General features: G+C 48.8%; 1 pseudogene; it reads left to right on the top strand.

The window, feature by feature from the left end:
- Positions 1-27740, top strand: part of LOC123083781 (probable ATP-dependent helicase PF08_0048) — a 109718-nt pseudogene that overhangs the window by 78414 nt on the left and 3564 nt on the right.

The following is a 27740-nucleotide window of genomic DNA, read 5'->3' on the forward strand; positions in this document are numbered from 1 at the left end:
CAAACACGTATCATCACATAAGTGTCTTTTTTTGTAGTGCATCCATGTGACACTAGTCAGGGTTTGGCATCTCGTTGCCCTGGGTATCTTCATCCATGACCTCCTCTTCATCGTGTCTGGTCCAACATGTATATCCATCCATGAATCCCCTAGAGACTAAGTGCAACTGGACATCTGCAACTTCATGTGACTCTGTATTGTCACAATCAGTACATGGACACATGATGTAATTGCTGCCTCTTGAGCATGCGTTGGTTTTCCCTTGAAGAGGAAAGGGTGATGCAACAAAGTAGCGTAAGTATTTCCCTCAGTTTCTGAGAACCAAGGTATCAATCCAGTAGGAGACTACACTCAAGTCGCCTAGTACCTGCACAAACAATCAAGAACCTTGCAACCAACGTGATAAAGGGGTTGTCAATCCCTTCACGACCACTTGCAAAAGTGAGATCTGATAAATATAGTAAGATAAATATTTTTGGTATTTTTGTATAGGTTGGAAAATAAATAGTAAACTAGAATTATAGATCAGAAACATATATGATGTAAAGTAGACCTGGGGGTCGTAGGTTTCACTAGTGGCTTCTCTCATGATAGCATATATTATGGTGGGTGAACAAATTACTGCCGAGCAATTGATAGAAAAGCGCATAGTTATGATGATATCTAAGGCAATGATCATGAATATAGGCATCACATCCATCTCAATTAGACCGAAACGGTTCTGCATCTACTACTATTACTCCACACATCGACCGCTATCCATCATGCATCTAGAGTATTAAGTTCATAAGAATAGAGTAACGCATTAGGCAAGATGACATGATGTAGAGGGATAAACTAAAGCAATATTATATAAACCCCATATTTTTATCCTCGATGGCAACAATACAATACGTGCCTTGCTGCCCTGCTGTCACTGCGAAAGGACACCACAAGATTGAACCCAAAGCTAAGCACTTCTCCCATTGCAAGAAAGATCAATCTAGTAGGCCAAACTAAACCGATAATTCAAAGAGACTTGCAAAGATATCAAATTAAGCATGTAAGAATTCAGAGAAGAACCAAATAATATTCATAGATAATCAAATTCATAAACCCACAATTCATCGGATCTCAGCAAACACACCGCAAAAGAGTATTACATCGAATAGATGTCCAAGAACATCGAGGAGAACTTTGTATTGAGAACCAAAGAGAAAGAATAAGCCATCTAGCTAATAACTATGGACCCGAAGGTCTATGGTAAACTACTCACACATCATCGGAGAGGCCATGGTCTTGACGTAGAAGCCCTCCGTGATCGAATCCCCCTCTGGCAGATCACTGGAAAAGGCCCCAGATGGGATCTCACGGGTATAGAAGGTTGCAGTGGTGGAAAAGTGGTTTCATGGCTCTCCTGGATGTTTTCAAGGTATAAGAGTATATATAGGCGAAAGAAGTAGGTCGGTGGAGCTCCGTGGGGCCCACGAGGGTGGGGGGCGCGCCTACCCCCCTGGGCACGCCCCTGCCTCGTGGGAGCTTCGCGGACTTCCAGACTTGTACTCCAAGTCTCCTGGGTTGCGTTTGTTCCAAGAAAGATCCTCGTGAAGGTTTCGTTCCGTTTGGATTCCGTTTGATATTCCTTTTCTGCGAAACACTAAAATAGGCAAAAAAAATAACAATTTGCACTGGGCCTTCGATTAATAGGTTAGTCCCAAAAATAATATAAAAGTGCATATTAAAGCCCATTAAACATCCAAAACATATAATATAATAGCATGGAATAATCAAAAATTATAGATACGTTGGAGACGTATCAAGCATCCCCAAGCTTAATGCATGCTCGTCCTCGAGCAGGTAAATGATAAAAATAAAATTTTGATGGGGAATGCTACCTAACATAATTGTCAATGTAATTCTCTTTATTTTGGTATGAATATTCAGATCCGAAAGATTCAAGACAAAAGTTTAATGTTGACATAAAAACAATAATACTTCAAGCATACTAACCAAGCAATTATGTCTTCTCAAAATAACATAGCCAAAGAAAGCTCATCGCTAAAAAATAATATAGTTTGGCCATGCTTCATTTTGTCACACAAAATGCTCTCATCATGGACAACCCCAATGACAAGCCAATCAATTGTTTCATACTTTATTATTCTCAAACTTTTTCAACTTTCACGCAATACATGAGCGCGAGCCATGGACATAACACTATGGGTGGAATAGAATATGATGATGGAGGTTGTGTGGAGAAGACAAAAAAGGAGAAAGTCTCACAGTGACATGGCTAATCAACGAGCTATGGAGATGCCCATCAATTGATGTCAATGCAAGGAGTTGGGATTGCCATGCAACGGATGCACTAGAGCTATAAATGTATGAAATCTCAACAAAAGAAACTAAGTGGGTGTGCATCCAACTTGCTTGCTCACGAAGACCTAGGGCATTTTGAGGAAGCCCATTGTTGGAATATACAAGCCAAGTTCTATAATGAAAATTCCCACTAGTATATGAAATTGACAAAATAAGAGACTCTCTATCATGAAGATCATGGTGCTACTTTGAAGCACAAGTGTGCAAAAAGGATAGTAACATTGCCCCTTCTCTCTTTTTCTCTCATTTTTTAATTCCTTTTTTTGGGCCTTCTCTTTTTTATTTGGCCTTTCTCTCTTTTTTTATTTCCTCACACGGGACAATGCTCTAATAATGATGATCATCACACTTCTATTTATTTACAACTCAAAAATTACAACTCGATACTAGAACAAAATATGACTCTATATTAATGCCTCCGGCAGTGTACCAGGATGTGCGATGATTCAAGAGTGACATGTATATATTTTTTGAGCGGTGGCTTTGCCACAAATACGATGTCAACTACATGATCATGCAAGGCAATATGACAATGATGGAGCGTGTCATAAAAAACGGAATGGTGGAAAGTTGCATGGCAATATATCTCGGAATGGCCATGGAAATGCCATAATAGGTAGGTATGGTGGCTGTTTTGAGGAAGATATAAGGAGGTTTATGTGTGAAAGAGCGTATCATATCACGGGGTTTGGATGCACCAGCGAACTTTGCACCAACTCTCGAGGTGAGAAAGGGCAATGCACGGTACCGAAGAGGCTAGCAATGATGGAAGGGTGAGAGTGCGTATAATCCATGGACTCAACATTAGTCATAAAGAACTCACATACCTATTGCAAAAATATGCAAGTCATCAAAACCAAGCACTAGGCGCATGATCCTAGGGGGATATATTGGTAGGAAGAGACCATCGCTCGTCCCCGACCGCCACTCACAAGGAAGGCAATCAAAGAACACCTCATGCTTCAAATTTGTCACACAACGGTTACCATACGTGCATGCTACGGGACTTGCAAACCTCAACACAAGTATTTCTCAATTTCACAATTACTTAACTAGCATGAATCTAACATCACCATATTCATATCCCAAAACAATAATCAAGTATCAAACTTCTCATAGTATTCAATGCACTATATATGGAAGTTTTTATTATACCCATCTTGGATGCCTATCATATTAGGACTAATTTTATAGAGAAATCAAATTACCATGCTGTTCTAAAAGACTCTCAAAACAATATAAGTGAAGCATGAGAAATCAATAATTTCTATAAATAAAACCACCACCGTGCTCTAAAAAGACATAAGTGAAGCACTAGAGCAAAATTATCTAGCTCAAAAGATATAAGTGAAGTACATAGAGTATTCTAATAAATTCTTATTACTGTGTGTCTCTCCCAAAAGGTGTGTACAGCAAGGATGATTGTGGTAAACTAAAAAGCAAAGACTCAAATCATACAAGACGCTCCAAGCAAAACACATATCATGTGGTGAATAAAAATATAGCCTCAAGTAAAGTTACCGATAGACGAAGACGAAAGAGGGGATGCCTTCCGGGGCATCCCCAAGCTTAAGCTTTTGGTTGTCCTTGAATTTTACCTTGGGGTGCCTTGGTAATCCCCAAGCTTAGCCTCTTGCCACTCCTTGTTCCAAAATCCATCAAATCTTTACCCAAAAACTTGAAAACTTCACAACACAAAACTGAACAGAAAATCTCATGAGCTCCGTTAGTATAAGAAAATAAATCACCATTTTAAGGTATTGTAATGAACTCATTATTTATTTATATTGGTGTTCAACCTACTGTATTACAACTTCTCTATGGTTCATACCCCCCGATACTAGCCATAGATTCATCAAAATGAGCAAACAACACACGAAAGACAGAATCTGTCAAAAACAGAACAGTCTATAGCAAGCTGGAGGTTTCGAATACTTCTGTAACTCCAAAAATTCTGAAACATTAGGATGACCTAAATAATTTGTATATTGATCTACTTCAGTTGGAATTGGTATTTTTTCGCTCTCTGGTAAAAAATGAAAATTATTATCGTGAGCGCATACTTTCTGTTTTTTCAGCAAGATCAAACAACAATCACCCAAGAAGATCCTAAAGGCTTTACTTGGCACAAACACTAATTAAAACATAAAAACACAATCATAACAGAGGATAGATGAATTATTTATTACTAAACAGGAACAAAATACAAGGAGCAAAAATAAAATTGGGTTGCCTCCCAACAAGCGCTATCGTTTAACGCCCCAAGCTAGGCATAAAAACAAGAATAGATCTAGGTATTGTCATCTTTGGTATGCAATCCATATGTGGCTCTCATAATAGATTTATAAGGTAATTTAATTCTCTTTCTACGAAAGTGTTCCATGCCTTTCCTTAACGGAAATTGGAATCTAACATTTCCTTCTTTCATGTCAATAATTGCACCAATCGTTCTAAGGAAAGGTCTACCATGAATAATAGGACATGTAGGATTGCAATCTATATCAAGAATAATGAAATATACAGGCACATAATTCCTATTTGCAACAATAAGAACATCATTAATTCTTCCCATAGGTTTCTTAATGGTGGAATCCGCAAGGTGCAAATTTAAAGAACAATCATCAAATTCACGGAAACCTAACACATTACACGAAGTTTTTGGAATCGTGGAAACACAAGCACCCCAATCACATAAAGCATAACATTCATGATCTTTGATCTTAATTTTAATGGTAGGTTCCCACTCATCATAAAGTTTTCTAGGGATAGAAACTTCTAGTTCAAGCTTTTCTTCATAGGATTGCATTAAAGAATCAACGATATGTTTAGTAAAAGCCTTATCTTGATCATAAGCATGAGGGGAATTTAACACGGATTGCAACAAGGAGATACAATATATCAAAGAGCAATTATCATAATTAAATTTCTTGAAATCCAAAATAGTGGGTTCATTGCTATGTAAAATTTTGACCTCTTCAATCCCACTTTCATTAATTTTAGCATCAAGATCTAAAAACTCCGAATCATTGGGACGCCTTTTAACTAAAGTTGACTCATGTCCAGTCCCATATTTAGCAAGATTCATAATGGAAAACAAAGATTTAATAGGAGACACAACAATCACTTTTAGATCTACATCATTATTATCATGAAACTAGAAGAACACACTTTCACAAAGCAATCTTTTTTAGCACGCATCCTAGCGGTTCTTTCCTTGCACTCATTAATGGAAATTCTCATGGATTTGAGAGACTCATTGATGTCGTGCTTAGGTGGAATAGATCCAAGTTTCAAAGAATCAACATCAAGAGAAATTCTATCCACGTTCCTTGCCAACTCATCAATCTTAAGCAATTTTTCTTCAATCAAAGTATTGAAATTCTTTTGCGAATTCAAAAATTCTTTAACACTAATATCAAAATCAGAGGGCATCTTATTAAAATTTCCATAAGAGTTGTTGTAGGAATTACCATAATTATTTGAGGAATTACTAGGGAATTGTCTAGAATTAAAATTTCCTCTATACGCGTTGTTACCAAAATTGTTCCTACCAACAAAATTCACATCCATAGATTCATTATTATTCTTAATCAAAGTGGATAAAGGCATATCATTAGGATCAGCAGAAACACTCTTATTAGCAAATAATTTCATAAGTTCATCCATCTTTCCACTCAAAACATTAAACTCTTCAATATCATGGACTTTTTTACTAGTGGATCTTTCGGTGTGCCATTGAGAATAATTAACCATAATATTGTCTAGGAGTTTAGTAGCTTGTCCTAAAGTGATTTCCATAAAAGTGCCTCCAGCATAAAAACTCTGTATAATCATGCATAAATTCAAACCATGTGTAGGGAAATTACGTATCATTAATTTCATCCTCTCCCAAGCTTGTGCAACATGCTCATGATCAAGTTGCTTAAAATTCATAATATCATTTCTAAGAGAGATAATCTTGGCAGGAGGAAAATACTTAGAGATAAAAGAATCTTTCCATTTATTCCATGAATCAATACTATTTTTAGGCAAAGAAGAAAACCAAGTTTTAGCACGATCTCTAAGTGAAAATGGAAATAGCTTCAATTCAACAATATCATTATCCACATCGTTCTTCTTTTGCATATCGCACAAATCAACAAAGTTGTTTAGATGGGTAGCGGCATCTTCACTAGGAAGGCTGGAAAATTGATCTTTCATGACAAGATTCAACAAAGCAGCATTAATTTCACAAGATTAAGCATTGGTAATAGGAGCAATCGGGGTGCTAATAAAATCATTGTTGTTGGTATTGGAAAAGTCACATAATTTAGTATTATCTTGAGCCATCATGACAGACAATCAATCCAACACATAAGAACACAAGAAGCAAGCGAAAAAGAGGCGAATGGAAAAAGGGGCGAATAAAATGGCAAAGGTGAAGTGGGGGAGAGGAAAACGAGAGGCAAATGGCAAATAATGTAATGCGAGGGATAGGAGTTTGTGATGGGTACTTGGTATGTCTTGACTTGAGCGTAGATCTCCCTGGCAACGGTGCTAGAAATCCTTCTTGCTACCTTTTAAGCATGCGTTGGTTTTCCCTTGAAGAGGAAAGGATGATGCAACAAAGTAGCGTAAGTATTTCTCTCAGTTCTTGAGAACCAAGGTATCAATCCAGTAGGAGACTACACGCAAGTCGCCTAGTACCTGCACAAACAATCAAGAACCTTGCAACCAACGAGGTAAAGGGGTTGTCAATGCCTTCACGGCCACTTGCAAAAGTGAGATCTGATAAAGATAATAAGATAAATATTTTTGGTATTTTTGTATAGGTTGGAAAATAAATAGTAAACTAGAATTATAAATCGGAAACTTATATGATGTAAAGTAGACCCGGGGGCCATAGGTTTCACTAGTGGCTTCTCTCATGATAGCATATATTATGGTGGGTGAACAAATTACTGTCGAGCAATTGATAGAAAAGCGCATAGTTATGATGATATCTAAGGCAATGATCATGAATATAGGCATCACGTCCGTGTCAAGTAAACCGAAATGATTCTGCATCTACTACTATTACTCCACACATCAACCGCTATCCAACATGCATCTAGAGTATTAAGTTCATAAGAACAGAGTAACGCATTAGGCAAGATGACATGATGTAGAGGGATAAACTCAAGCAATATGATATAACCCCCATCTTTTATCCTCGATGGCAACAATACATACGTGCCTTGCAGCCCCTGCTGTCACTGGGAAAGGACACCACAAGATTGAACCCAAAGCTAAGCACTTCTCCCATTGCAAGAAAGATCAATCTAGTAGGCCAAACTAAACCGATAATTCGAAGATACTTGCAAAGATATCAAATCATGCATATAAGAATTCGGAGAAGAACCAAATAATATTCATAGATAATCAAATTCATAAACCCACAATTCATCGGATCTCGGCAAACACACCGCAAAAGAGTATTACATCAAATAGATCTCCAAGAACATCGAGGAGAACTTTGTATTGAGAACCAAAGAGAGAGAAGAAGCCATCTAGCTAATAACTATGGACCCGAAGGTCTGTGGTAAACTACTCAGACATCATCGGAGAGGCCATGGTGTTGATGTAGAAGCCCTCCGCGATTGAATCCCCCTCTAGCAGATCGCCGGAAAAGGCCTCAGATGGGATCTCACGGGTACAGAAGGTTGCGGCGGTGGAAAAGTGGTTTCGTGGATCTCCTAGATGTTTTCAGGGTATAAGAGTATATATAAGCGAAAGAAGTAGGTCGGTGGAGATCCATAGGGCCCACGAGCGTTGGGGGCGCGCCCTCCTGCCTTCAAGGGTTGCGTTTGTTCCAAGAAAGATCCTCACGGAGGTTTCATTCCGTTTGGATTCCGTTTGATATTCCTTTTCTGCGAAACACTGAAATAGGCAAAAAAACATCAATTTGCACTAGGCCTTCGATTAATACGTTAGTCGCAAAAATAATATAAAAGTGCATATTAAAGCCGATTAAACATCCAAAACAGATAATATAATAGCATGGAACAATCAAAAATTATAGATACGTTGGAGACGTATCAGCAATCCGCATCACCAATTCTCCTCTTTGTATTTTCAGCCAAATTCATGAACTATGTCAAGCCACTGATAAAATCAGTGGTTTTCCGATTCTTCATCCATTGAGATCGTTCCATCTGCACCACACGAATGGTAATTAAAAACAAAATAAAAACATTAATACACAGATTAACTGCTGCCCAAAGATGCATGCATAAATCACAAGGTTTTATTTTCATAATTACTGAGGGCACTCCATGTTGTTATCCAGACGTGCAATGACAAAAGTTAATGGCCAGGCAATTTACACGCAGAGTACTAGTACAACACTACCCTTAGGAATTCAATACCTTAATTAAGCCACTCACAAAAAGAATACCTTAATTAATTAGCCGCCGGCGACCTCCCCCCAGTAGACAAAGAAGCACGATGCGGTGGCACACCGAGACAGCAGGGTCTAGGAGCAAAGCTTAGTGCGTCCGCCGCCTGAAGTTTGACCTCCACTATCCCGCCATCGACTGTGATGAATGTGCTCGAATCATACCGCCGCCACCTTGATGGTTGAGCTCCTCCTATCTCCCGCCGCAGATCGAGGATTGACCTCCTATGACGCTGCCACCGCCCATCGACCGAGGATTGACCTCTTCTCGGGTAGCCACTGCCTAGGCCGCCGCTGCCATCTCTATATGCAGAGCGGCTGCTTTTTTGACGGATATTCGTAGAGCGGCTGTTTACACGGTATCACTATAACTCAATTATATGGACAGGATAGTACATCACATACGGTTATGTAACGACAACCGTGTCTAACCTACGTTGTCTTCTCACACGGTTTGGTGTGGAAATCGTGTGTGATGTTGTAATACCTAACACATACGACATGTATAAATAGTGTGCCGTATACAACATATAGTGCCATAAGTAGTTCCCGACCGTTAGCTTATCCCCACAGTTTCCCCATTTCTCCCAAATACCTACTGTCGGTGTACTAGAGTAGGGGTACCCTAGTATCCCGAACTCGTGCACGAGCAGTCGCAGCGTCCCGCGGCAAGGCTTGCCGGGTGACCGCCAAGACCCTCTGTGGTTCCCTTGAAGACCATTCAAGAACAAAGTACTCAAACCAAGGCCCCGGCAAGAGGAGCTTGCCGGGAAGGCCAACCAAGGCCCCGGCAAGAGGAGCTTGCCGGGAAGGCCAACCCAGGCCCCGGCAAGAGGATCTTGCCGGGAAGAGACAAGACCCCGGCAAGAGGAGCTTGCCGGGAAGGCCACTCAAGGCATACCAAGAAAGCTTGCCGCGACGCGCCCTGCGTCCCGGCAAGGCCCGGTGAACAACAAGCTCCCAAACATGACAAGACGACGACCGCGGCAAGGAGCTTGCCGCGGGAAACCCCCACTTCGTGCCCGCGCTCCAGCACACCTGCTAACGTGTCGCTCTAGGACTCTCCCAAGCACACGTGGCAGGAGGCCGTGCAGCTAGGGGTGCGCGGTGGCAAGCGGAGATGAAGAGAAGGCCATCGTGGCAAACGGTGGCGCTCCTAACGGTCACTTTTTGCACTGTTTAGGCAACTCAGACAGGCATTCAATGACCTTGTCCCCTGCCGTCAGAGTTAGGTAGGGTGCACTGTGTCCACAGTAGCGGTAGGTGCAGCTACCGCATCCTTTTCCATTTTTACCCTTCTAGTCTACGTTGCCACCTGTCGGTGACCCCTTGAAAGTATAAAAGGAGGCCCTAGAGCAACGTAGAAGGGGGCGGCCGGTTCGGCTCATTCGAAACACCAGGAACACTCTCACGCTCAGTCTGGCAGCGTCCATCGCTCCTGAGCAAGAATTCAATACACACAAACAAGCAGCAGTAGGGTTTTACGCATCCGTGCGGCCCGAAGCTGGGTAAAACTGCTCGCGTGTACCGCCTCGATCCGCTCTTTGTGCGGCCTCCGCCTCCCTCTGAACCGAAAGGTGCCCGGTCCCCATAAGTGTTGGTGGATCAGCCTCCCCGACATCTCTAGCGCGCCAGGTAGGGGGCGTCGAGGTTGTGCAAACCCGATCCGGCGTGCACGCGAGCTAAATCTTCATCGTCTTCATCGACATGCCACCGAAGAAGAAGGATTCGGAGGCAGCTGTTCCGTCTGCGTCACTTCCACCGCCTCCGGAGCAAACGGGTGGTGGAGTGGACGCCGGCGGAAGGATGGGCGTCGACGAGGGAGCCCTCAGTGCGGCCAAGTCCAAGGACAAGGCGGCACAGACCTCGGCGTCCATGCGCGCACCGCGCCCCTCTCAGGAGGCGCGGGACCAGCAGCGTCATGGCGTTCGCAGCGCCATACGTCCGCTGGGCCAAGATCAAGCTGGAGGTTCTCGTGGCACTCAAGACCAACATGCACGTCAACATGCTGGCTCGAGCGAAGTACGGTCGCCTGGACGGGGCACTGCTCCTTCTAACGTGGTTAGGAGTCCGAGCACGCCCCACTCCTCGCGCCGTTCACCTCCGCCGCCCACCACCCCAGCAGAAGCCTTGGCGTGAGCTCAACTGCTCCTAGACTATCCTCCGACGGCGGACAAGACCGACGAATAGAGGGCCACTATCCAGAGCCTCATCGGCCTCGCCAACGGCGACACTGCGCGGCAACCAAGCACCTCGCTACCGCGGCAGGACAGCCGGACGCGAGCCGATGGCAACAAGACCGGGGGAGGTGCGACTTCCATGCACTCTCCACTACGAAGGCCAAAATCACCGACTCGCCGGGTCCACCCCGACAGCGGCTCCACCGCGTCGTCGGACCCACGAGCTCGTCGCGACCAGTGCCAAGTTCTCCATGAACGACAACAAGAAGACGCTCGAACCCGCATCGAGCGCCGAAGAGAAGCGCGACGTCAATCCGACAAGTGCGCTGGGCCCTCTGTTGACATGCATGCGCCAGGGGAACCAGGCGATCTGCCGTATGCGGTAGGTTGTCCTGCGTTCACCCGTGAGTTGCGGCAAGTCCAGTGGCCCAGCACAAAGAATTTCAAACCAGACGTACCAGAGAAGTACGACGGCAAGACGCATCCGTCGGAGTTTCTCAGCATCTACACCATCGCGGTGCAGGCTGCCGGGGGACGGGATGACAAGATCCTTGCCAACTACTTCCCGCTGGTACTCAAGCCCAACGTCAGGTCCTGGCTCATGCACTTGCCGGACAATTCCATCTCCTCTTGGGCAGATTTATGCCATCAGTTTGTCGGCGCCTTTACAGGCGGCCACAAGCCACATGGCCAAGAGAGCGATCTTCATCTACTCGCCCAGAAGGAAGGAGAACCACTACGCAAGTACATTCAGAGATTCAGCCGTGTGCAGCACAACATCCCAGACGTCCACCCCGCCGCGATCATCAGCGCGTTCCATCAGAACGTGCGAAACCGAAGGATGAGGGAGGAGATGGCGATGTGTAAGATCAGAGATGTCAGCGAGCTTTACGCCCTGGCCGACAAGTGTGCACGCGCTGAAGAGGGGAGGAGGCTCCCCAGAGAGAGTACAGGAGCAGGAGGATCCGACAGTGAGGATGCCGCCCCGACAAGGAAAGGCCGGCGACGGAACAACAGAAGGAAAAAGGGCAAGGAAGTGCTAGCTGTCGAGCAGACCGGCAACGGAGGTGGCGCCAAGGAAGCTAAAGCTGGTGGCTCCGACAAGGAGGCCCAGCCTGTGGCGGCCGCCGACAAGCAGGACGGCTCCGGCAAGCAGTATTGCAAGATCCACCACACCAAGGGCCACGATCTCCAGAACTGCAAGAAAGTCGAACAGCTTGTTGAGCAACAGAAAGCTGAATACGAGCGACGCGACAAGGAGAAGGCCCAGGAAGGTGCTGGTGGATCCGGCAAGAAACGCCCCGGCCGGGGAGGGCGCCGCGGCAAGACCAAGCAGCGGCAAGGAGATAGGCCTCCCCGTGGTCGCGACAAGGATGAAGATGACGACGATGACGAAGACATGGATGATGACGAGGCCGACGAGCAGGAATTTCAGAAAGCCATAGAGGTCCTGTGCGTTGACGGTGGCGCCTCTCTGCATACTTCGCACCGCCAACTCAAGCAGTGGATGCGGGAAGTGAATGCAGCAGAGCCATCCATAGAGTCACGCAAGCCTCTGAAATGGTCCAGCACGCCTACCATCTTCGACATTGAGGATCACCCTGATCGCGTAACTGCGGTCGGGTGCTTGCCGATGTTGGTTTCACCAACTATCCGCAACCTCAAGGTCACGAAGATGCTAGTTGACAGCGGGGCCGGCTTGAATCTAATCTCCTCCGCGGTCCTTCAGAAACTCCAGATCCCTGACAGCGAGCTCGAAGAGACCGGCACATTCCAAGGAATCAGCCCGGGAAGAAGCAAGCCGAAGGGGAAGATCACGCTGTCGGTCACATTTGGCAGCGAGCTGAATTTCAGAACTGAGAGGGTCACATTTGACGTTGCCGATTTTCCATTACCCTACAATGGGATCCTTGGCCGTCCAGCGCTCACCAAATTTATGGCAGCCTCTCACTATGCATACAACATGCTCAAGATGCCAGGCCCGATAAGTGTCATCTCTGTCCCCGGCGACAAGAAGGATGCCCTTATCTACACCGACAAGATCTACCGGGAAGCAGCAGCCACAGCTGATCACAACACACTTGCCGCTGAAGCTCCCGGGGGGAAGAAGAAGACCAAGTCCGGCAAGAGCTCTGATGCCCACTCCGGCAAGCGCACCTCTTCGGAGTGCTGCGCTACCGTCGAGGACGCACCATCGAGCTCCACCGGCAAGTGCAAGAAGACGATGGCAGCTCCACCCAAGACCAAGAAGGTTCCCGCCAAGAAGGACGGCACTGGTGGTACCTTCACCATCAGTGCCACGCTTGACCCCAAATAGGAAAGCGCGCTCGTTGCTTTCCTGCGGGCGAATGTCGACGTGTTTGCATGGCAACCGTCTAATATCCCCGGTGTTCCCAGGAAAGTAATCGAGCACCACCTTGCCGTCTGTCCTCATGCGCGGCCCGTCAAGCAGAGAGTCAGGAAGCAAGCGGTGGAGCGCCAAGAGTTCATTGCAGAAGAGATCAGGAAATTGGAAGTAGCAGGCCTTGTCAGAGGAGTGCTCCATCCCACATGGTTGGCCAATCCTGTAGTCGTGCGCAAGGCGAACGGGAAATGGAGGCTTTGTATAGACTTCACTGATGTCAATAAAGCTTGTCCCAAAGATCCATTTCCCTTGCCGCGCATTGACCAGATTGTTGACTCCACAGCTGGATGTGATTTGCTTTCATTTCTTGATGCATACTCAGGATACCATCAGATCTTCATGGCAGGAGAGGATGAGGAAAAAACCGCATTTATCACCCCTTGCGGCACATACAGTTTTGTACGGATGCCCTTTGGGTTGAAGAATGCTGGTTCAACATTTGCAAGGGTAGTCCATGTCGCTTTTGAGCCACAGATACACAGAAATGTGGAAGCCTACATGGATGATATAGTGGTCAAGAGCAAGGACAAGGCTACCCTGATCCAATATTTAGAAGAAACTTTTGCAAATCTGCGCAAGATCAACCTCAAGCTCAACCCCGAGAAGTGCGTGTTTGGAGTCCCTTCCGGCAAGCTTCTCGGGTTCTTTGTGTCTCAGCGGGGAATTGAAGCCAACCCCGACAAGATCAAGGCCATCGAGCAGATTGAAGCACCGAAGTGCGTCAAGGATGTGCGAAGGCTTGCCGGTTGCGTGGCTGCTCTCAGCAGGTTTATCTCTAAGTCTGCTGAGCGCGCCCTGCCGTTTTTCAAAATATTGAAAAAGGCAGGTCCAATAAAATGGGCTCCGGAAGCGGAGGCCGCGCTGCAGGACTTGAAGAGGTACCTGTCCTCCACTCCAATACTTGTCGCACCTAAGCCACAAGAGAAGCTGCTGCTGTACCTAGCGGCAACCAATCAAGTGGTTAGTGTTGCGTTAGTAGCGGAGAGGGAGGCGGATGATGAGCCAGCGACCGCGACAAGTGAATCCAGCGACAAGCAGGGGGCTTCTCCGACAAGCTCTGGTCCCGACAAAGATGAATCTACGCAGACGTGCAAGGAGGTGCAGAAGAAGATGGTGCAGCGCCCAGTTTACTTTGTCAGCTCCCTTCTCCAGGGGCCTAGGTCGAGGTACTCTGGTGTGCAAAAATTGCTTTTCGGCCTTCTCATGGCCTCGAGAAAGCTGCGCCATTACTTCCAGGCACACGAGATCACAGTTGTCACTCGCTTTCCGCTGAAGAGGATACTGCAGAATCCAGAAGCAACAGGCAGGATTGTCGAGTGGGCATTGGAACTGTCAAGCTTTGGCCTCAAGTTTGAGAGCACTGCAACGATCCAAAGCAGGGCATTGGCAGAGATCATAGCAGAGTGGACGCCAACTCCAGGTGAAGAAATTCCAGAGACGAGCAGCCCCATCAAGGAGACAAGCAAGGAGTGGCTGATGTACTTTGATGGTGCCTTCTCACTGCAAGGCGCCGGTGCTGGCGTGCTACTTATCGCACCCACCGGAGAGCACCTCAAGTACGTAGTCCAGATGCACTTTCCCAAGGAGCAAGCAACGAACAATACTGCAGAGTATGAGGGTTTGCTTGCCGGCCTCAGAATCTCAGCCGACCTTGGGATCAAGAAACTCATTGTAAGGGGTGACTCGCTACTTGTCGTCCGCCAAGTGAACAAGAACTACCAGAGTCCATTGATGGAAGCTTATGTCGATGAAGTGAGAAAGCTAGAAGCACACTTTGACGGCCTGCAAATGGAACACGTTCCATGAGCTCAGAACGATATTGCTGACGGCCTGTCAAAGTGCGCAGCACTAAAGTTACCTGTGGAACCAGGGATTTTTGTGCTCAAGCTGACTCAACCATCCGTGACACCATCAACTGGACAGAATAAGAAGAGGAAGTTGGTTTCTGGTGACTACTTTCCGGCAGAGCTTCCCGAAGCTGCCGCCAAGAAGGTCCCCAAGATCAACGCCAAGAGTGCTGAGGAGCAGTCTGCTCCGGCGAACCTCTTGGTTTGTTCCGTTGAAGAAAACGCTCCCGACAAGTTTTGCTCCGGCAAGCTTGCCGGGGAATATCACGCTCCGGCAGAGCCACAGGTTCTTGCCGTGGAAGCGGATATTCCCGCAGCAACAGATACGCCTTTAGTCCTTGTTGTCGAGCCACAAGCTCCAGCATGGGCGCAGCAGATTGTCCGTTTCATTCAGACAGGAGAGCTTCCCGAAGAGCAAGAAGAAGCTGAAAGAGTAGCCCGGCAGTCAAGTATGTACAAGTTTGTCGACAACACACTGTACAGAGTAAGACTCAACGGTGTGAAATTGAAGTGCATTCGCCGGGAAGATGGACAACAGCTGTTGGCAGAGATACATGGAGGCATATGTGGTCACCACATTGGTGCAAGAGCACTTGCCGGCAAAGCATTCCGACAAGGCTTCTTCTGGCCGACAGCCCTCCAGGATGCAACTGCACAAGTAACCAAGTGTGAAGCGTGCCAGTTCCATTCCAAACAGATACACCAGCCAGCTCAAGCTCTCCAGACGATCCCTTTATCCTGGCCATTTTCGGTCTGGGGGCTCGACATCCTCGGCCCCTTCCCCCGAGCTGTCGGGGGCTTTGAGTTCGTGTACGTTGCAATCGACAAGTTCACAAAGTGGCCGGAAGTGGAACCAGTGAGGAAGGTGACAGCACAGTCAGCAGTCAAGTTCTTCAGGTCGATTGTTTGCCGTTTCGGGATCCCTAACAGGATCATCACCGATAACGGCACACAATTTACGAGCCGCACCTTCATGCAGTACGTCCAAGATCTTGGCGCCAAGGTCTGCTTCACTTCTGTTGCTCATCCGAGAAGCAACGGTCAAGCGGAGAGGGAAAATGCTGAAGTGCTGCGAGGCCTCAAAACCAAAACTTTCGACAGGCTGCACAAGTGCAGAAAAAACTGGATCGAGGAGCTGCCGGTGGTTCTTTGGTCGATCAGGACGCCGCCAAATCGAGCCACTGGCCAGACACCCTTTGCTCTAGTCTATGGAGCAGAGGCAGTTCTCCCCACGGAACTCGTTTACGGGTCACCTCGAGTGCTCGCTTATGATGAGCTTGAGCAAGAGCAGCTGCGACAAGATAATGCGTTGCTCCTTGAGGAAGACCGTCTTCAGGCTGCTGTGCGAGCCGCTCGCTACCAGCAAGCTTTGCGTCGCTACCATAGCCGCAAAGTTAAAGCCAGAAGCTTCGATGAAGGCGACCTTGTTCTTCGGCGCGTTCAGTCCGCCAAGAATTCCAACAAGTTGACGCCGAAGTGGGAAGGCCCTTATCGGGTGAAACGAGTCACTAGGCCCGGCGCTGTCCGCCTTGAGACCGAAGATGGCATTCCGATGAGCAACTCCTGGAACATAGAACATCTTCGTAAGTTTTACCCGTAAGGCGCGGTTGCCGGAAGCTTTTCCGGCAACCACCTTTTGTACAAGTCTTGCCGCTGTTGCATGTAATCCTTTGTACAAAGCCGGGCGCAGACCCCGTGCACCAGCAAAGTTCATGTGCCCCGCACATTTTGTCAGTTTTTCTATGCTATAATCCTTTTTCGCATATGTTATCTGACACTTTGTGCAGCACCAAATCCCGGTAAGCAATAACGAGCCCAAGGCTCCATATCATTACTTTATTTCTCTGTTTCTTTCTCAAAAGAAGGAAGGTTCCCTCGCCCACAAGGTTTACCGGGGGGGAGAAGATAATGGTGTGGACCAGGCCGTTCAAGAAAGTTTCTCCTTGCCGGGAAGCAGACGACAGAAAAGCTAAGTTGCTAAAGCTTGAGCAATCTGTTTTTTAAGTTTTTGAGTTATTTTCCTTGAACGACCGTGCTTTGTATGGAAAACCTGTGCGCGGAGGAACCAACTCGTAGCTAGTTGCGCCTTTACTTTGTTTCGAGTCCGCTCAGCAACTTAAGTGAGCTGCTAGCGCCCTTACTTTGCTTCGAGTCCGCTCAGCAACTTAAGTGAGCCGCTAGCGCCCTTACTTTGTTTGGAGTCCGCTCAACACTTAAGTGAGCTGCAACTAGTTGTGACAAGGTTGCTTGTCGGTAGCGACCCCGCCAGCAGGCTGCTGAAGTTTCGCACTCGGCGCTCGCGGCAAGGGTGCCTGCACCGGCAGGTTTCCCTAGAAAGCGTAGGGCAGAACCATACAAAGCCAAGAGTCGAGTAAAGGAAGTAACACATCAATTTTTTGCCTAAGATAGAGTTATATTACAAAAATAACTTGTGGCGCCTCTAATAAAGTGTTCTCATGACATGACTGGCAATGACAAGAGAAGAAGAAAACGGACGGCACCTGGGCCCCGGCAAGCCAGTATCGCTGGGGGCTGCGAGTGCCAAGAATCGTCCACGGCAAACCAGAGTTGCCGGGGGCTGCAATATCAGATAAGTCTTTCATCCCTCATCATGCATCCTCTTATGGACTGGGGAATGCGAAACCGCGTTTCTTCCCGAAAACTGCCATGCTCCCTCAACTCTAGGCCCTCGAGATCGTTCCCGGGGCCGAGTTTGGTCGTAGTCGCGGCAGCAAAGAGGTGAAACGAGGAGACCGCACCCACCTCGTTCCCGCCTCCGTCAAAGGCGTGAGAGAGGTCGAGCGACGTGGGAAGGTGGCAGGGCCTGTTGCCGGGAGATGAAATGTCTGTCCGAAGGATACCAAGGATTTGCTCCTTGGCGTGGGTTCAACTCGTGAGACAAATAACCCGGCAAGCATCCCCTTTTCATTAAAAAACATCCCACTCAGGTACAGTCCATAGAGGATGAAAAACATGAAAGAGAGGATTACAAGTTTTAGATACAGCTAAAGGCCCGAAGGCTTACAAATTAAAAAGATAAGATGCCCGTAATCTCTTTCCTGTCCCTCTCTTCAGGAGGCAGGTCAAGGAGGCGAAAAGGGCAAAAGGAGCGCCTAGGCGAGCTACGGGTGCCAGAAGACACCAAGAGAACATCCCGGGGGCCATCCGAAGGCTGGACGGCGATGGCGGCGCTGGAAGCGGGGCTCGAAGACGGGGCGGCAGGACGTCAGCACGCTGTCGAGGGCACCATGCCCTCGTACTCCGACTTGACGGCCTTGTCGCCAGCCCTCTTCCCCTTCCGCAGCCTCCCTACGCCAGCCGCCCAAGGAGACGACCCCGGGGAGTTCAAGGAGCCGGCGACACGGATGATGGGGTCGCCGGTGCCGCGCGAAGCGGCGCCCGACGCCTAGTCGGACCCGCCACCCCGCCGCCCGCTTCTCTCATCGTCGTTGTCGCTCTCCTCCTCGTCACTCTCGCTCGAGGAGGAGCCTTCGCTGTCGGAGGAGCTGTCCACGCAGCACTTCGCCCGAGTGCCGAAGCACCCGAAGACCTTGACGGAGAGGAGATCGCCCTCCATCAACTTAAAATGGAGGGTAAACCCCTCCATCAGGCTGTGGATACGAGCGAACGTCTTCCACCCTCGATCAAGATACATCACATTAGGGGCTGGGAATACAACGCGGACTCGCGTGCCGCTGATCCCACAGCCCCTCATGTGCAGTCTCAGTGTCTCGGGCGGGTCCAACTCCATCACGCTCGCAAACAGAGCTGGAAGCCGGAGGCGACGACGAGGCGCCTGGCGCAGCTTGACGAAGAACTCACAAGGGTCGTCCCCTATATGGACCGCCGTGGGGGGAGGAGCCACCGGCGAAGGCGAAGCAGGCACGCCGCCCCGCCCGCCTCTTCCCCGAGTGCCTCGACCTCGTCCTCAACCTCGTCCGCGACCTCGCCCCCTCCCTCTTCCCCTTATGGCTGGCTCTGCCACCACGGGCGCGGGAGAGGGAGGGATGCGCTGTCTGGAGGCGACCCTCGCCGCCACCGATGAAGGGCCCGGGTTCCCTTTCTCCATGGCGAATGAGAGAAAGGGGAGCTGAAGCTGAAGAAAGGAGGAGATGAGAGAGTGCGGGTTTCTGTGCTCCCCTCCCGCTCTTTATAAAGGAGCGAGGTGGGGGCTCGGCCGCCCCGCTCAGTGAATCAAGGCACGGGAAGAGCAGGGAGTCGGGGCCAACCCGCTGCCTCTGCTCGCGACGGCCCAGTTCCCCACTTCCACCGTCCGCGACCCCAAGCGCATGGGAGCCGCGTGGCGGGGATGCAGAACCAAGGCAACGGATGAGGCGGCCTCGCTCCGCCTCGTGATCGCGGGGAGTGGACGTCCCGAAAACCGCGGACCGGCCCCGTCCAGTAAATGCACCACGCCCCCACGCCTACCTCTGTTTAGGGAGGAGGGCGTGAACCGTCCCCATCATCATGGCATGACGCATGCTCGAGGGGCTTAGCCCCACGCACGCCGCCCGCGTCACCCACGACGCCGCGTTTGACGCGTGCCGTCCTGGGCGTGCACGGTGGGAGCGGAGAGATATGCGGCATGACCTAGGCCGCGCGTGCCCGTGCACTGTTTTGGGCCTGGCCCAACAGCGCTCGGCACCGTGTATGGCCCAGGCCCGGGGGCTCCTGTCGGTGTACTAGAGTAGGGGTACCCTAGTATCCCGAACTCGTGCACAGGCAGTCACAGCGTCCCGCGGCAAGGCTTGCCGGGTGACCGCCAAGACCCTCCGTGGTTCCCTTGAAGACCATTCAAGAACAAAGTACTCAAACCAAGGCCCCGGCAAGAGGAGCTTGCCGGGAAGGCCAACCAAGGCCCTGGCAAGAGGAGCTTGCCGGGAAGGCCAACCCAGGCCCCGGCAAGAGGATCTTGCCGGGAAGAGACAAGACCCCGGCAAGAGGAGCTTGCCGGGAAGGCCACTCAAGGCATACCAAGAAAGCTTGCCGCGACGCGCCCTGCGTCCCGGCAAGGCCCGGTGAACAACAAGCTCCCAAACACGACAAGACGACGACCACGGCAAGGAGCTTGCCGCGGGAAACCCCCACTTCGTGCCCGCGCTCCAGCACACCTGCTAACGTGTCGCTCTAGGACTCTCCCAAGCACACGTGGCAGGAGGCCGTGCAGCTAGGGGTGCGCGGTGGCAAGCGGAGATGAAGAGAAGGCCATCGTGGAAAACGGTGGCGCTCCTAACGGTCACTTTTTGCACTATTTAGGCAACTCAGACAGGCATTCAATGACCTTGTCCCCTGCCGTCAGAGTTAGGTAGGGTGCACTGTGTCCAGAGTAGCGGTAGGTGCAGCTACCGCATCCTTTTCCATTTTTACCCTTCTAGTCTACGTTGCCACCTGTCGGTGACCCCTTGAAAGTATAAAAGGAGGCCCTAGCGCAACGTAGAAGGGGGCGGCCGGTTCGGCTCATTCGAAACACCAGGAACACTCTCACGCTCAGTCTGGCAGCGTCCATCGCTCCTGAGCAAGAATTCAATACACACAAACAAGCAGTAGTAGAGTTTTACGCATCCATGCGGCCCGAAGCTGGGTAAAACTGCTCGCGTGTACCGCCTCGATCCACTCTTTGTGCGGCCTCCGCCTCCCTCCGAACCGAAAGGGGCCCGGTCCCCATAGGTGTTGGTGGATCAGCCTCCCCGACACCTACATAGCCTCCAAATTCCCTCGTGTGGCGCTAACATTGGGGGAATGCAGATGAGTGGTGCTTATGGTTTAGGTGCGGCTGCTCCTACTCGTATCGCCACCACGACGGCGGTCGCCGTCGAGAACTTGCCTAAGGTCATCAGAAGGCAGGTGTACTACGGATCCAAATTGTCCTGTCAGGTTCCAATCTATCCCGATCTTTTTTAGCATGTCCAAAGTATAGCTCCTAGCTAAATCCATCCTGAATGACACCCCTCCCCCCAGGAAAGCGATCTGCCGCTGGATCCGGAGCATCACTCCTGACTCCCGCAACACGAGTTCGACTCCGGGTTTTGCGCCACTGAGAAGTACCAAAAGCTGAGCTGTGTGCACAGGCACACTCCCGCTCGACGTGTATGCACGGAGGGATTCGACATTGGCAGGCGGTTTCTCAGTTGCCCCTTAGAGGTTAGTGCTAAGTTCATCATTTTACTTCAGGTAATGCCACCGCTCATCCTGAATGCTATTTAACATTGGGAGGGATATGAGGCTTGTGCCTTTGTTAACTAGCTGGATGAAGAATGGCATGGCAGGGCTCGGAGTGTTATCACCAAGCTCGTAGGAGATAACGTAAAGCTGAAGAAGAAACTGGCTGGTCTGTAATGTGCAATTAGTACGATGAAGCAAGAAAGAATCAATCACAGTAAACAGATGAAAGCAAGAGACAAGAAGGAACTAGCATGTGTAGTTCTGGTTGTCGCATTAGCCATGTTCTATGTGTTGTTTACAATGATGATTAGGGGTTTTGTTTGACAATATTTCTAAAGCACATCTAGATGTGCTCTAAGTAATGCACATATAGGTCCTATGCCATTGATGTTACGTGAAGATTCATGCAGATATTTTCCTTTGTCTTTTTCCTTTTCCTTTGTAGTTTGATTATTACTGGCTTTATCAATAAGAAGAGCTCAATGTATTGCTTGCCAACTGTCCTACTCCATTCGTACCGGTACCGATGCATAATCCCAAAACTCGTTCCTTCTTTTTGTCCTGAAAATATAAACCAGCCAATAGGAGTCCTGCGCAACCCCAGGAATTTGGAGCGACCGGGTACAGATAATTGCAGTTGATTATATCAGCGGTTAGATAATACGTCAACCCCCGCTTCAATTGGCATTTCCTCTTCTTTGCGTACCCTACTTAAGTGTCCACCATATTCATCGTCTCCGGCAAGCCGTGCTACACACTGGCATACACACCGCAGCCATGTCGAGCGATAGCGAGGAGGACAGTTTGGCCAACAGTCTGGCGCCCGATGATAGGTCAACATCGGAATCATCCTTCTCGTCTTCCATGAGTCCAGCATCGATCTCAGACCTCGATTATATCCGGATCATGGAAGGGATGCCGCCTCCGAAGTCGTCAGACGACAACAAACCAACAAGGAGCCGTCAGAGGATGGAGAAGAGGACGACGATGATGATGAGGAGGAATGTTCGAACAAGGAGGAGGAGGACGACGACAGCAATGGCGATGATGACATCGGCGGCGATGAAAAGCCAACCGTCAGCAGCAAGAAGGGTCCTTGCCAAGACGATGTCGCGGGGCCATCCAACAACAACAACAACAACAACAAGAAGAAGGACGAAATTAAATAGACTGCACATATCTCTGTTTCCGTTCGCTCATATTAATTTGTTATCTCTGTTTATCCGGTCAATCTCATCGCAGACGGTTATTAATAAGTATTTGACAGAGATCTTCTACATTATCACCCACAGGTTGGTCTGTTGGACTGTCTGCCCTGATGAGCACACAATTCACAAAAAAGTCTGTATGGGCTGTCTATAATGATCGCACACAATTCTGATTACCGACCTGTTTGTCGGGTATCACACACATCTTGGTACGCCGAATCGTTTGTGTTCACCTCGATCATCGCAAACAGTTCATCAGAGCGAGTTGTATGCCGTATATCGCACACACATTGATATGGCTGCCCGTTTCTGTTGTTCTGTCTAATCGCAAACAGTTCATATGGATTAACCGTATGCTCAACATCACACACGCAACTAAAATCTGAATCGTGTTTGATGTGCCTGCCATCGCAAACGTTTTGCACCTTTTTGACAATTATTTTACACCACCATTTGCGATTATTGCATCGCACATAGTTTTATTGAAGGGTCTTTGAGGGAGTCCTGGATTAGGGGGTCTCCGGACAGCGGGATTATATCCTTTGGCCGGACTGTTGGACTATGAAGATACAAGATTGAAGACTTCGTCTCGTGTCCGGATGGGACTCTACTTGGCATGGAAGGCAAGCTTAGGCAATACGGATATGTGTATCTCCTCCTTTGTAACCGACCTTGTGTAACCCTAGCCCCCTCCAGTGTCTATATAAACCGGAGGGTTTTAGTCCGTAGGACAACATACAATCACACCATAGGCTAGCTTCTAGGGTTTAGCCTCTTTGATCTCGTGGTAGATCAACTCTTGTAATACTCATATCATCAAGAACAATCAAGCAGGACGTAGGGTTTTACCTCCATCAAGAGGGCCCGAACCTGGGTAAACATTGTGTCCCCTGCCTCCTGTTACCATCCACCTTAGACGCACATGAAGCTCAAAATGCCAGGGCCCAACGGAATCATCACTCTCGCCAGCGATCCGGACATAGCACTCCGCATCGAAAACAAAACAGCCGCACTGGCCCTCGAGGCATTATCCGAAGCCCTCTCGGCCGAGGAATTAACCATGCTATGCTCCACAGTGGACAGGGACAACGTGATACTCGACAAGATGTCCAAGTCCACCTCTTTTAAACCAGCGGATGAAATAGTCAAATTCCAAGTCCACCCAACGGACCCTACAAAAACAGCCTCCATCGGGGCACAGTTAAACCCCGCTATGGACGCCGCACTACGAGAGTTCCTGTGCGAGAACTGGGGCATATTCGCCTGGCATCCCTCAGACATGCCAGGAATCCCATGCAGGCTGGCCGAGCATAGCCTCAATATCCTAAAGGGATTCAAGCCGGTCAAGCAAGCTCTTCGGCGTTTCTCCGAACCTAAGAGACATGCCATGGGAGAGGAACTAGCCAAGTTATTGGAGGCCGGATTCATCAGAGAAATAAAACACCCGGACTGGCTAGCAAACCTGGTGATGGTACCAAAGAAGGACAAATCCTGGCGCCATTGTGTCAATTTCAAAGACCTTAATAAAGCTTGCCCAAAGGATCCCTTCCCCCTCCCACGCATCGATCAAATCATTGATGCTACCGCAGGACACGAGTCATTGTGTTTCCTGGACGCATACTCCGGTTACCACGAAATCAAGATGGCGGAGTCCGACCAAGCCACAACGGCATTCATCACACCATACGGTCCCTTCTGTTTTAACACAATGCCTTTTGGGCTCAAAAATGCCGGCGCAACATATCATCGCATGATTCAGACATGTCTGGAGAAACAAACCGGCAAAACAATAGAGGCATACGTAGACGATGTGGTCGTCAAAACTAAACACGCCAACTCTTTGATAGACGACTTGAGGCTCACATTCGACAACCTCCGAACATACGACATCAAGCTCAATCCGGAAAAATGCATTTTCGGCGTACCAGCCAGAAAGCTCCTGGGTTTCATTGTCTCCAGTAGAGGTATTGAAGCTAATCCGGCCAAAATCCGAGCTTTGTCACAGTTGGCTACCCAACAGACCTCAAACAAATCCAGAAGTTAACTGGATGCGTGGCGGCTCTAAGCCGCTTTATCTCCCGCTTAGGAGAAAAAGGCTTTACCCCTTTATCGCCTCCTTCGGCGCACCGAACACTTCGAGTGGACGGACGTGGCCACAGCCGGATTGGAAGAAATAAAGGCCATCTTGGCAACCAACCCAATCCTGGCCGCGCCAAACATCAGCAAACCAATGCTACTGTACATTGAGGCAACTCATCAAGTTGTAAGCGCGGTGCTCGTTGTCGAACGGGAAGCGGACGGACATAAATTCCCTCTTCAAAAGCCAATATACTATGTATCCACTGTCGTCACTCCATGCAAATCACGGTACCCGCGTTACCAAAAGATAGCATATGCGGTATTCATGGCATCGCGGAAGCTACGACACTACTTTCAAGAGTGTTCGATTACAGTAGCCTCGGAAGTGCCACTTAATGATATTATAAACAACCGCGACGCTACGAGCCGGATTGCCAAATGGGCCATTGAGCTCCTCCCGTTCGACATAACATACAAACCTCGACGAGCCATTAAGTCGCAAGTATTAGCCGACTTCGTCGCCGAATGGACGGAGGCCGAACTCCCTAAAGAGTACGGTGCATACTCCAATTGGATCATGCACTTCGACGGTTCTAAAATGCTGGCTGGTCTAGGGGCTGGCGTCGTCCTGACGTCCCCAACCGGAGATACCGTTCAGTACGTATTGCAAATATTGTATACAGACTCCAACAATGCAGCCGAATACGAAGCTCTGTTGCATGGTCTTCGGATGGCAGTCTCCATGGGCATTCAACGCCTGGAGGTGCGTGGGGATTCAAACCTCGCAATATCCCAAATAAATTGAGACTTTGACGCCAAGGATCCGAATATGGCGGCCTATTGAAACACCATCCTAAAAATGTCAGCTCGGTTCGAGGGGCTCGAATTTCACCATGTGGCTCGGGAAAACAATCAGGCAGGGGATATCCTCGCCCGCACCGGCGCAAAACATGATGCGGTACCCCCAACATATTTTTGGAAAGGCCGTTCAAGCCATCCGTAGTATGGGAAGGGGACACCGGTAACAACAGTCTGGACCCGGCCAAAATACCCGATACCGAACTCTCTGGCACAATCGGAGGCTCCGCCACCGAAATAACAACTCAGCCCACGAAATAATGGCCATTATTGCCCCGTGGACAGAACCATTCGTGGCCTACCTAACTAGACAGGAACTTCCGAAGGACCAAAATGAGGCACGCTGCATAGTGCGGCGATCCAAGGCCTATAGGGTCCATGAGGGAGAATTGTACAAAAAAAGCACTATCGGAGTCCTTCAAAGGTGCATCTCCGAAGAGGAAGGGCTGAATCTTTTGGCATAAATTCACGCTGGACTCGGCGGTCATCACGCCGCAGCCCGGGCTCTTGTAAGCAAGGCCTTCCGTATAGGATTCTATTAGCCAACGGCCCGGGCAGATGCATGGGACTTCGTCCAACGCAGCGCCGGCTGCCAGCTCTTTGCAAATCAAAGCCACATGCCACCCACCGCCCTCCAAACGATCCCCATTACATGGCCCTTTGCAGTCTGGGGGCTTGACATGGTTGGACCCCTTAAAGGGGGAACCCACAAGAAAAAATACTTATTGGTCATGGTGGATAAATTCACCAAATGGATAGAGCCCAAACCTGTTAAAACAGCCGAATCCGGACCGGTGATAGACTTCATATCCGGGGTTGTACACCGTTATGGCGTCCCCCACAGCATCATCACTGATAATGGCACGAACTTCACAGCCGACGAGGTAAAACTCTGGTGCAGCAAAATGGGCATCAAGCTCGATTATGCTTCAGTCTATCACCCACAAACCAATGGTCAAGTCGAGCGAGCAAACGGTCTTATAATGAGCAGCATTAAACCTAGATTAGTGCGCTCCTTAACAGATTGTAACACGCACTGGGTAGAGGAGCTCGACTCCGTACTCTGGGGGCTGCAGACCATGCCGAATCGTAGTACCGGATATACACCCTTCTTTATGGTGTACGGCGCAGTGGCAGTCTTGCCCTGTGACATAATTCATGACTCACCTCGAGTGCGCATGTATGAAGAAAGAGAAGCTGAGCTCGATCGGCAGGACAGTTTGGACACCCTGGAGGAGGAGCGCGACATAGCCAAAGCCCGTTCCACATTTTATCAGCAACAGGCTCACAGATACCAAAGCAGAGAAGTACGGGCCAAAACTTATAATGTTGGCGAACTAGTTCTACGCCTGCCGGATAAGAAAAAGAACAAGCTCGAGCCCAAATGGGAGGGTCCCTTCATTATTGACCAAGTTCTGACCGGTGGAGCGTACCGACTGCGGGATGCATCGACTAGTCGACTCGAGCCGAACCCATGGAACGCGGCCAGGCTCCGAAGATTCTACGCCTAGCACCGGACTCTATGTTAGTCCCCTCCATTTGTTCATTTTCTACATATACATTATCTGTCTTGTTTCTCTTTCTTTCTTTCTTTTATTATTTCTCTAGGCCTTCAAGGGTCACCTTGTGCCTCGCTTGCACATTACAGATGCGCTAGCCGCACTCTTCATACCTGGGGGCTTCTTTCACAGAAGCTTAACTTATTTATCTGGGCCTCATGTCCCACACATGTGTTATACTTCTGCATGTACCTTTTTTCACCATTATATGCATCGATATGACTTAAGTTTTGGCCAAGCTGGGTTGCCTGGCTCTTGTATTTATGCCCTACGTTCCCGTTAATTCGGCTAGGGCATAAGGGGAGCACCTCTGCGATTGTTTCTGCCGGGTCAGCTGGATGTGTACCTCAGACTGGGTGAAGCCGAAAGCTAGCGTTCTTAAGGGAATATTCGGTTGGTGAACAAAAGATGATTTTTATTTATTGTCCATATCTGCCCCCAGATGTTTTTCCTGCGTTTCCTATCGCTGTCCGGACATGCACTTCAGGGCATGCTTACCCAGGGAAAGGAACCCTTAACGGAACTATTCTCCCTGGAAGATGTTTCTTACTACCCATGTAATATAACATAACTAGTTGGGCACTTGTCTGATAAAGCACTAATGACCCCTACGCCTGGTCTCCACACATACCCCGGTTCTTATATAACTGAGGGAGTCCTGGATTAGGGG

This window comes from Triticum aestivum, chromosome 4A (genome assembly GCF_018294505.1).
Source record: "Triticum aestivum cultivar Chinese Spring chromosome 4A, IWGSC CS RefSeq v2.1, whole genome shotgun sequence".
In the NCBI taxonomy this organism is placed as follows: domain Eukaryota; kingdom Viridiplantae; phylum Streptophyta; class Magnoliopsida; order Poales; family Poaceae; genus Triticum; species Triticum aestivum.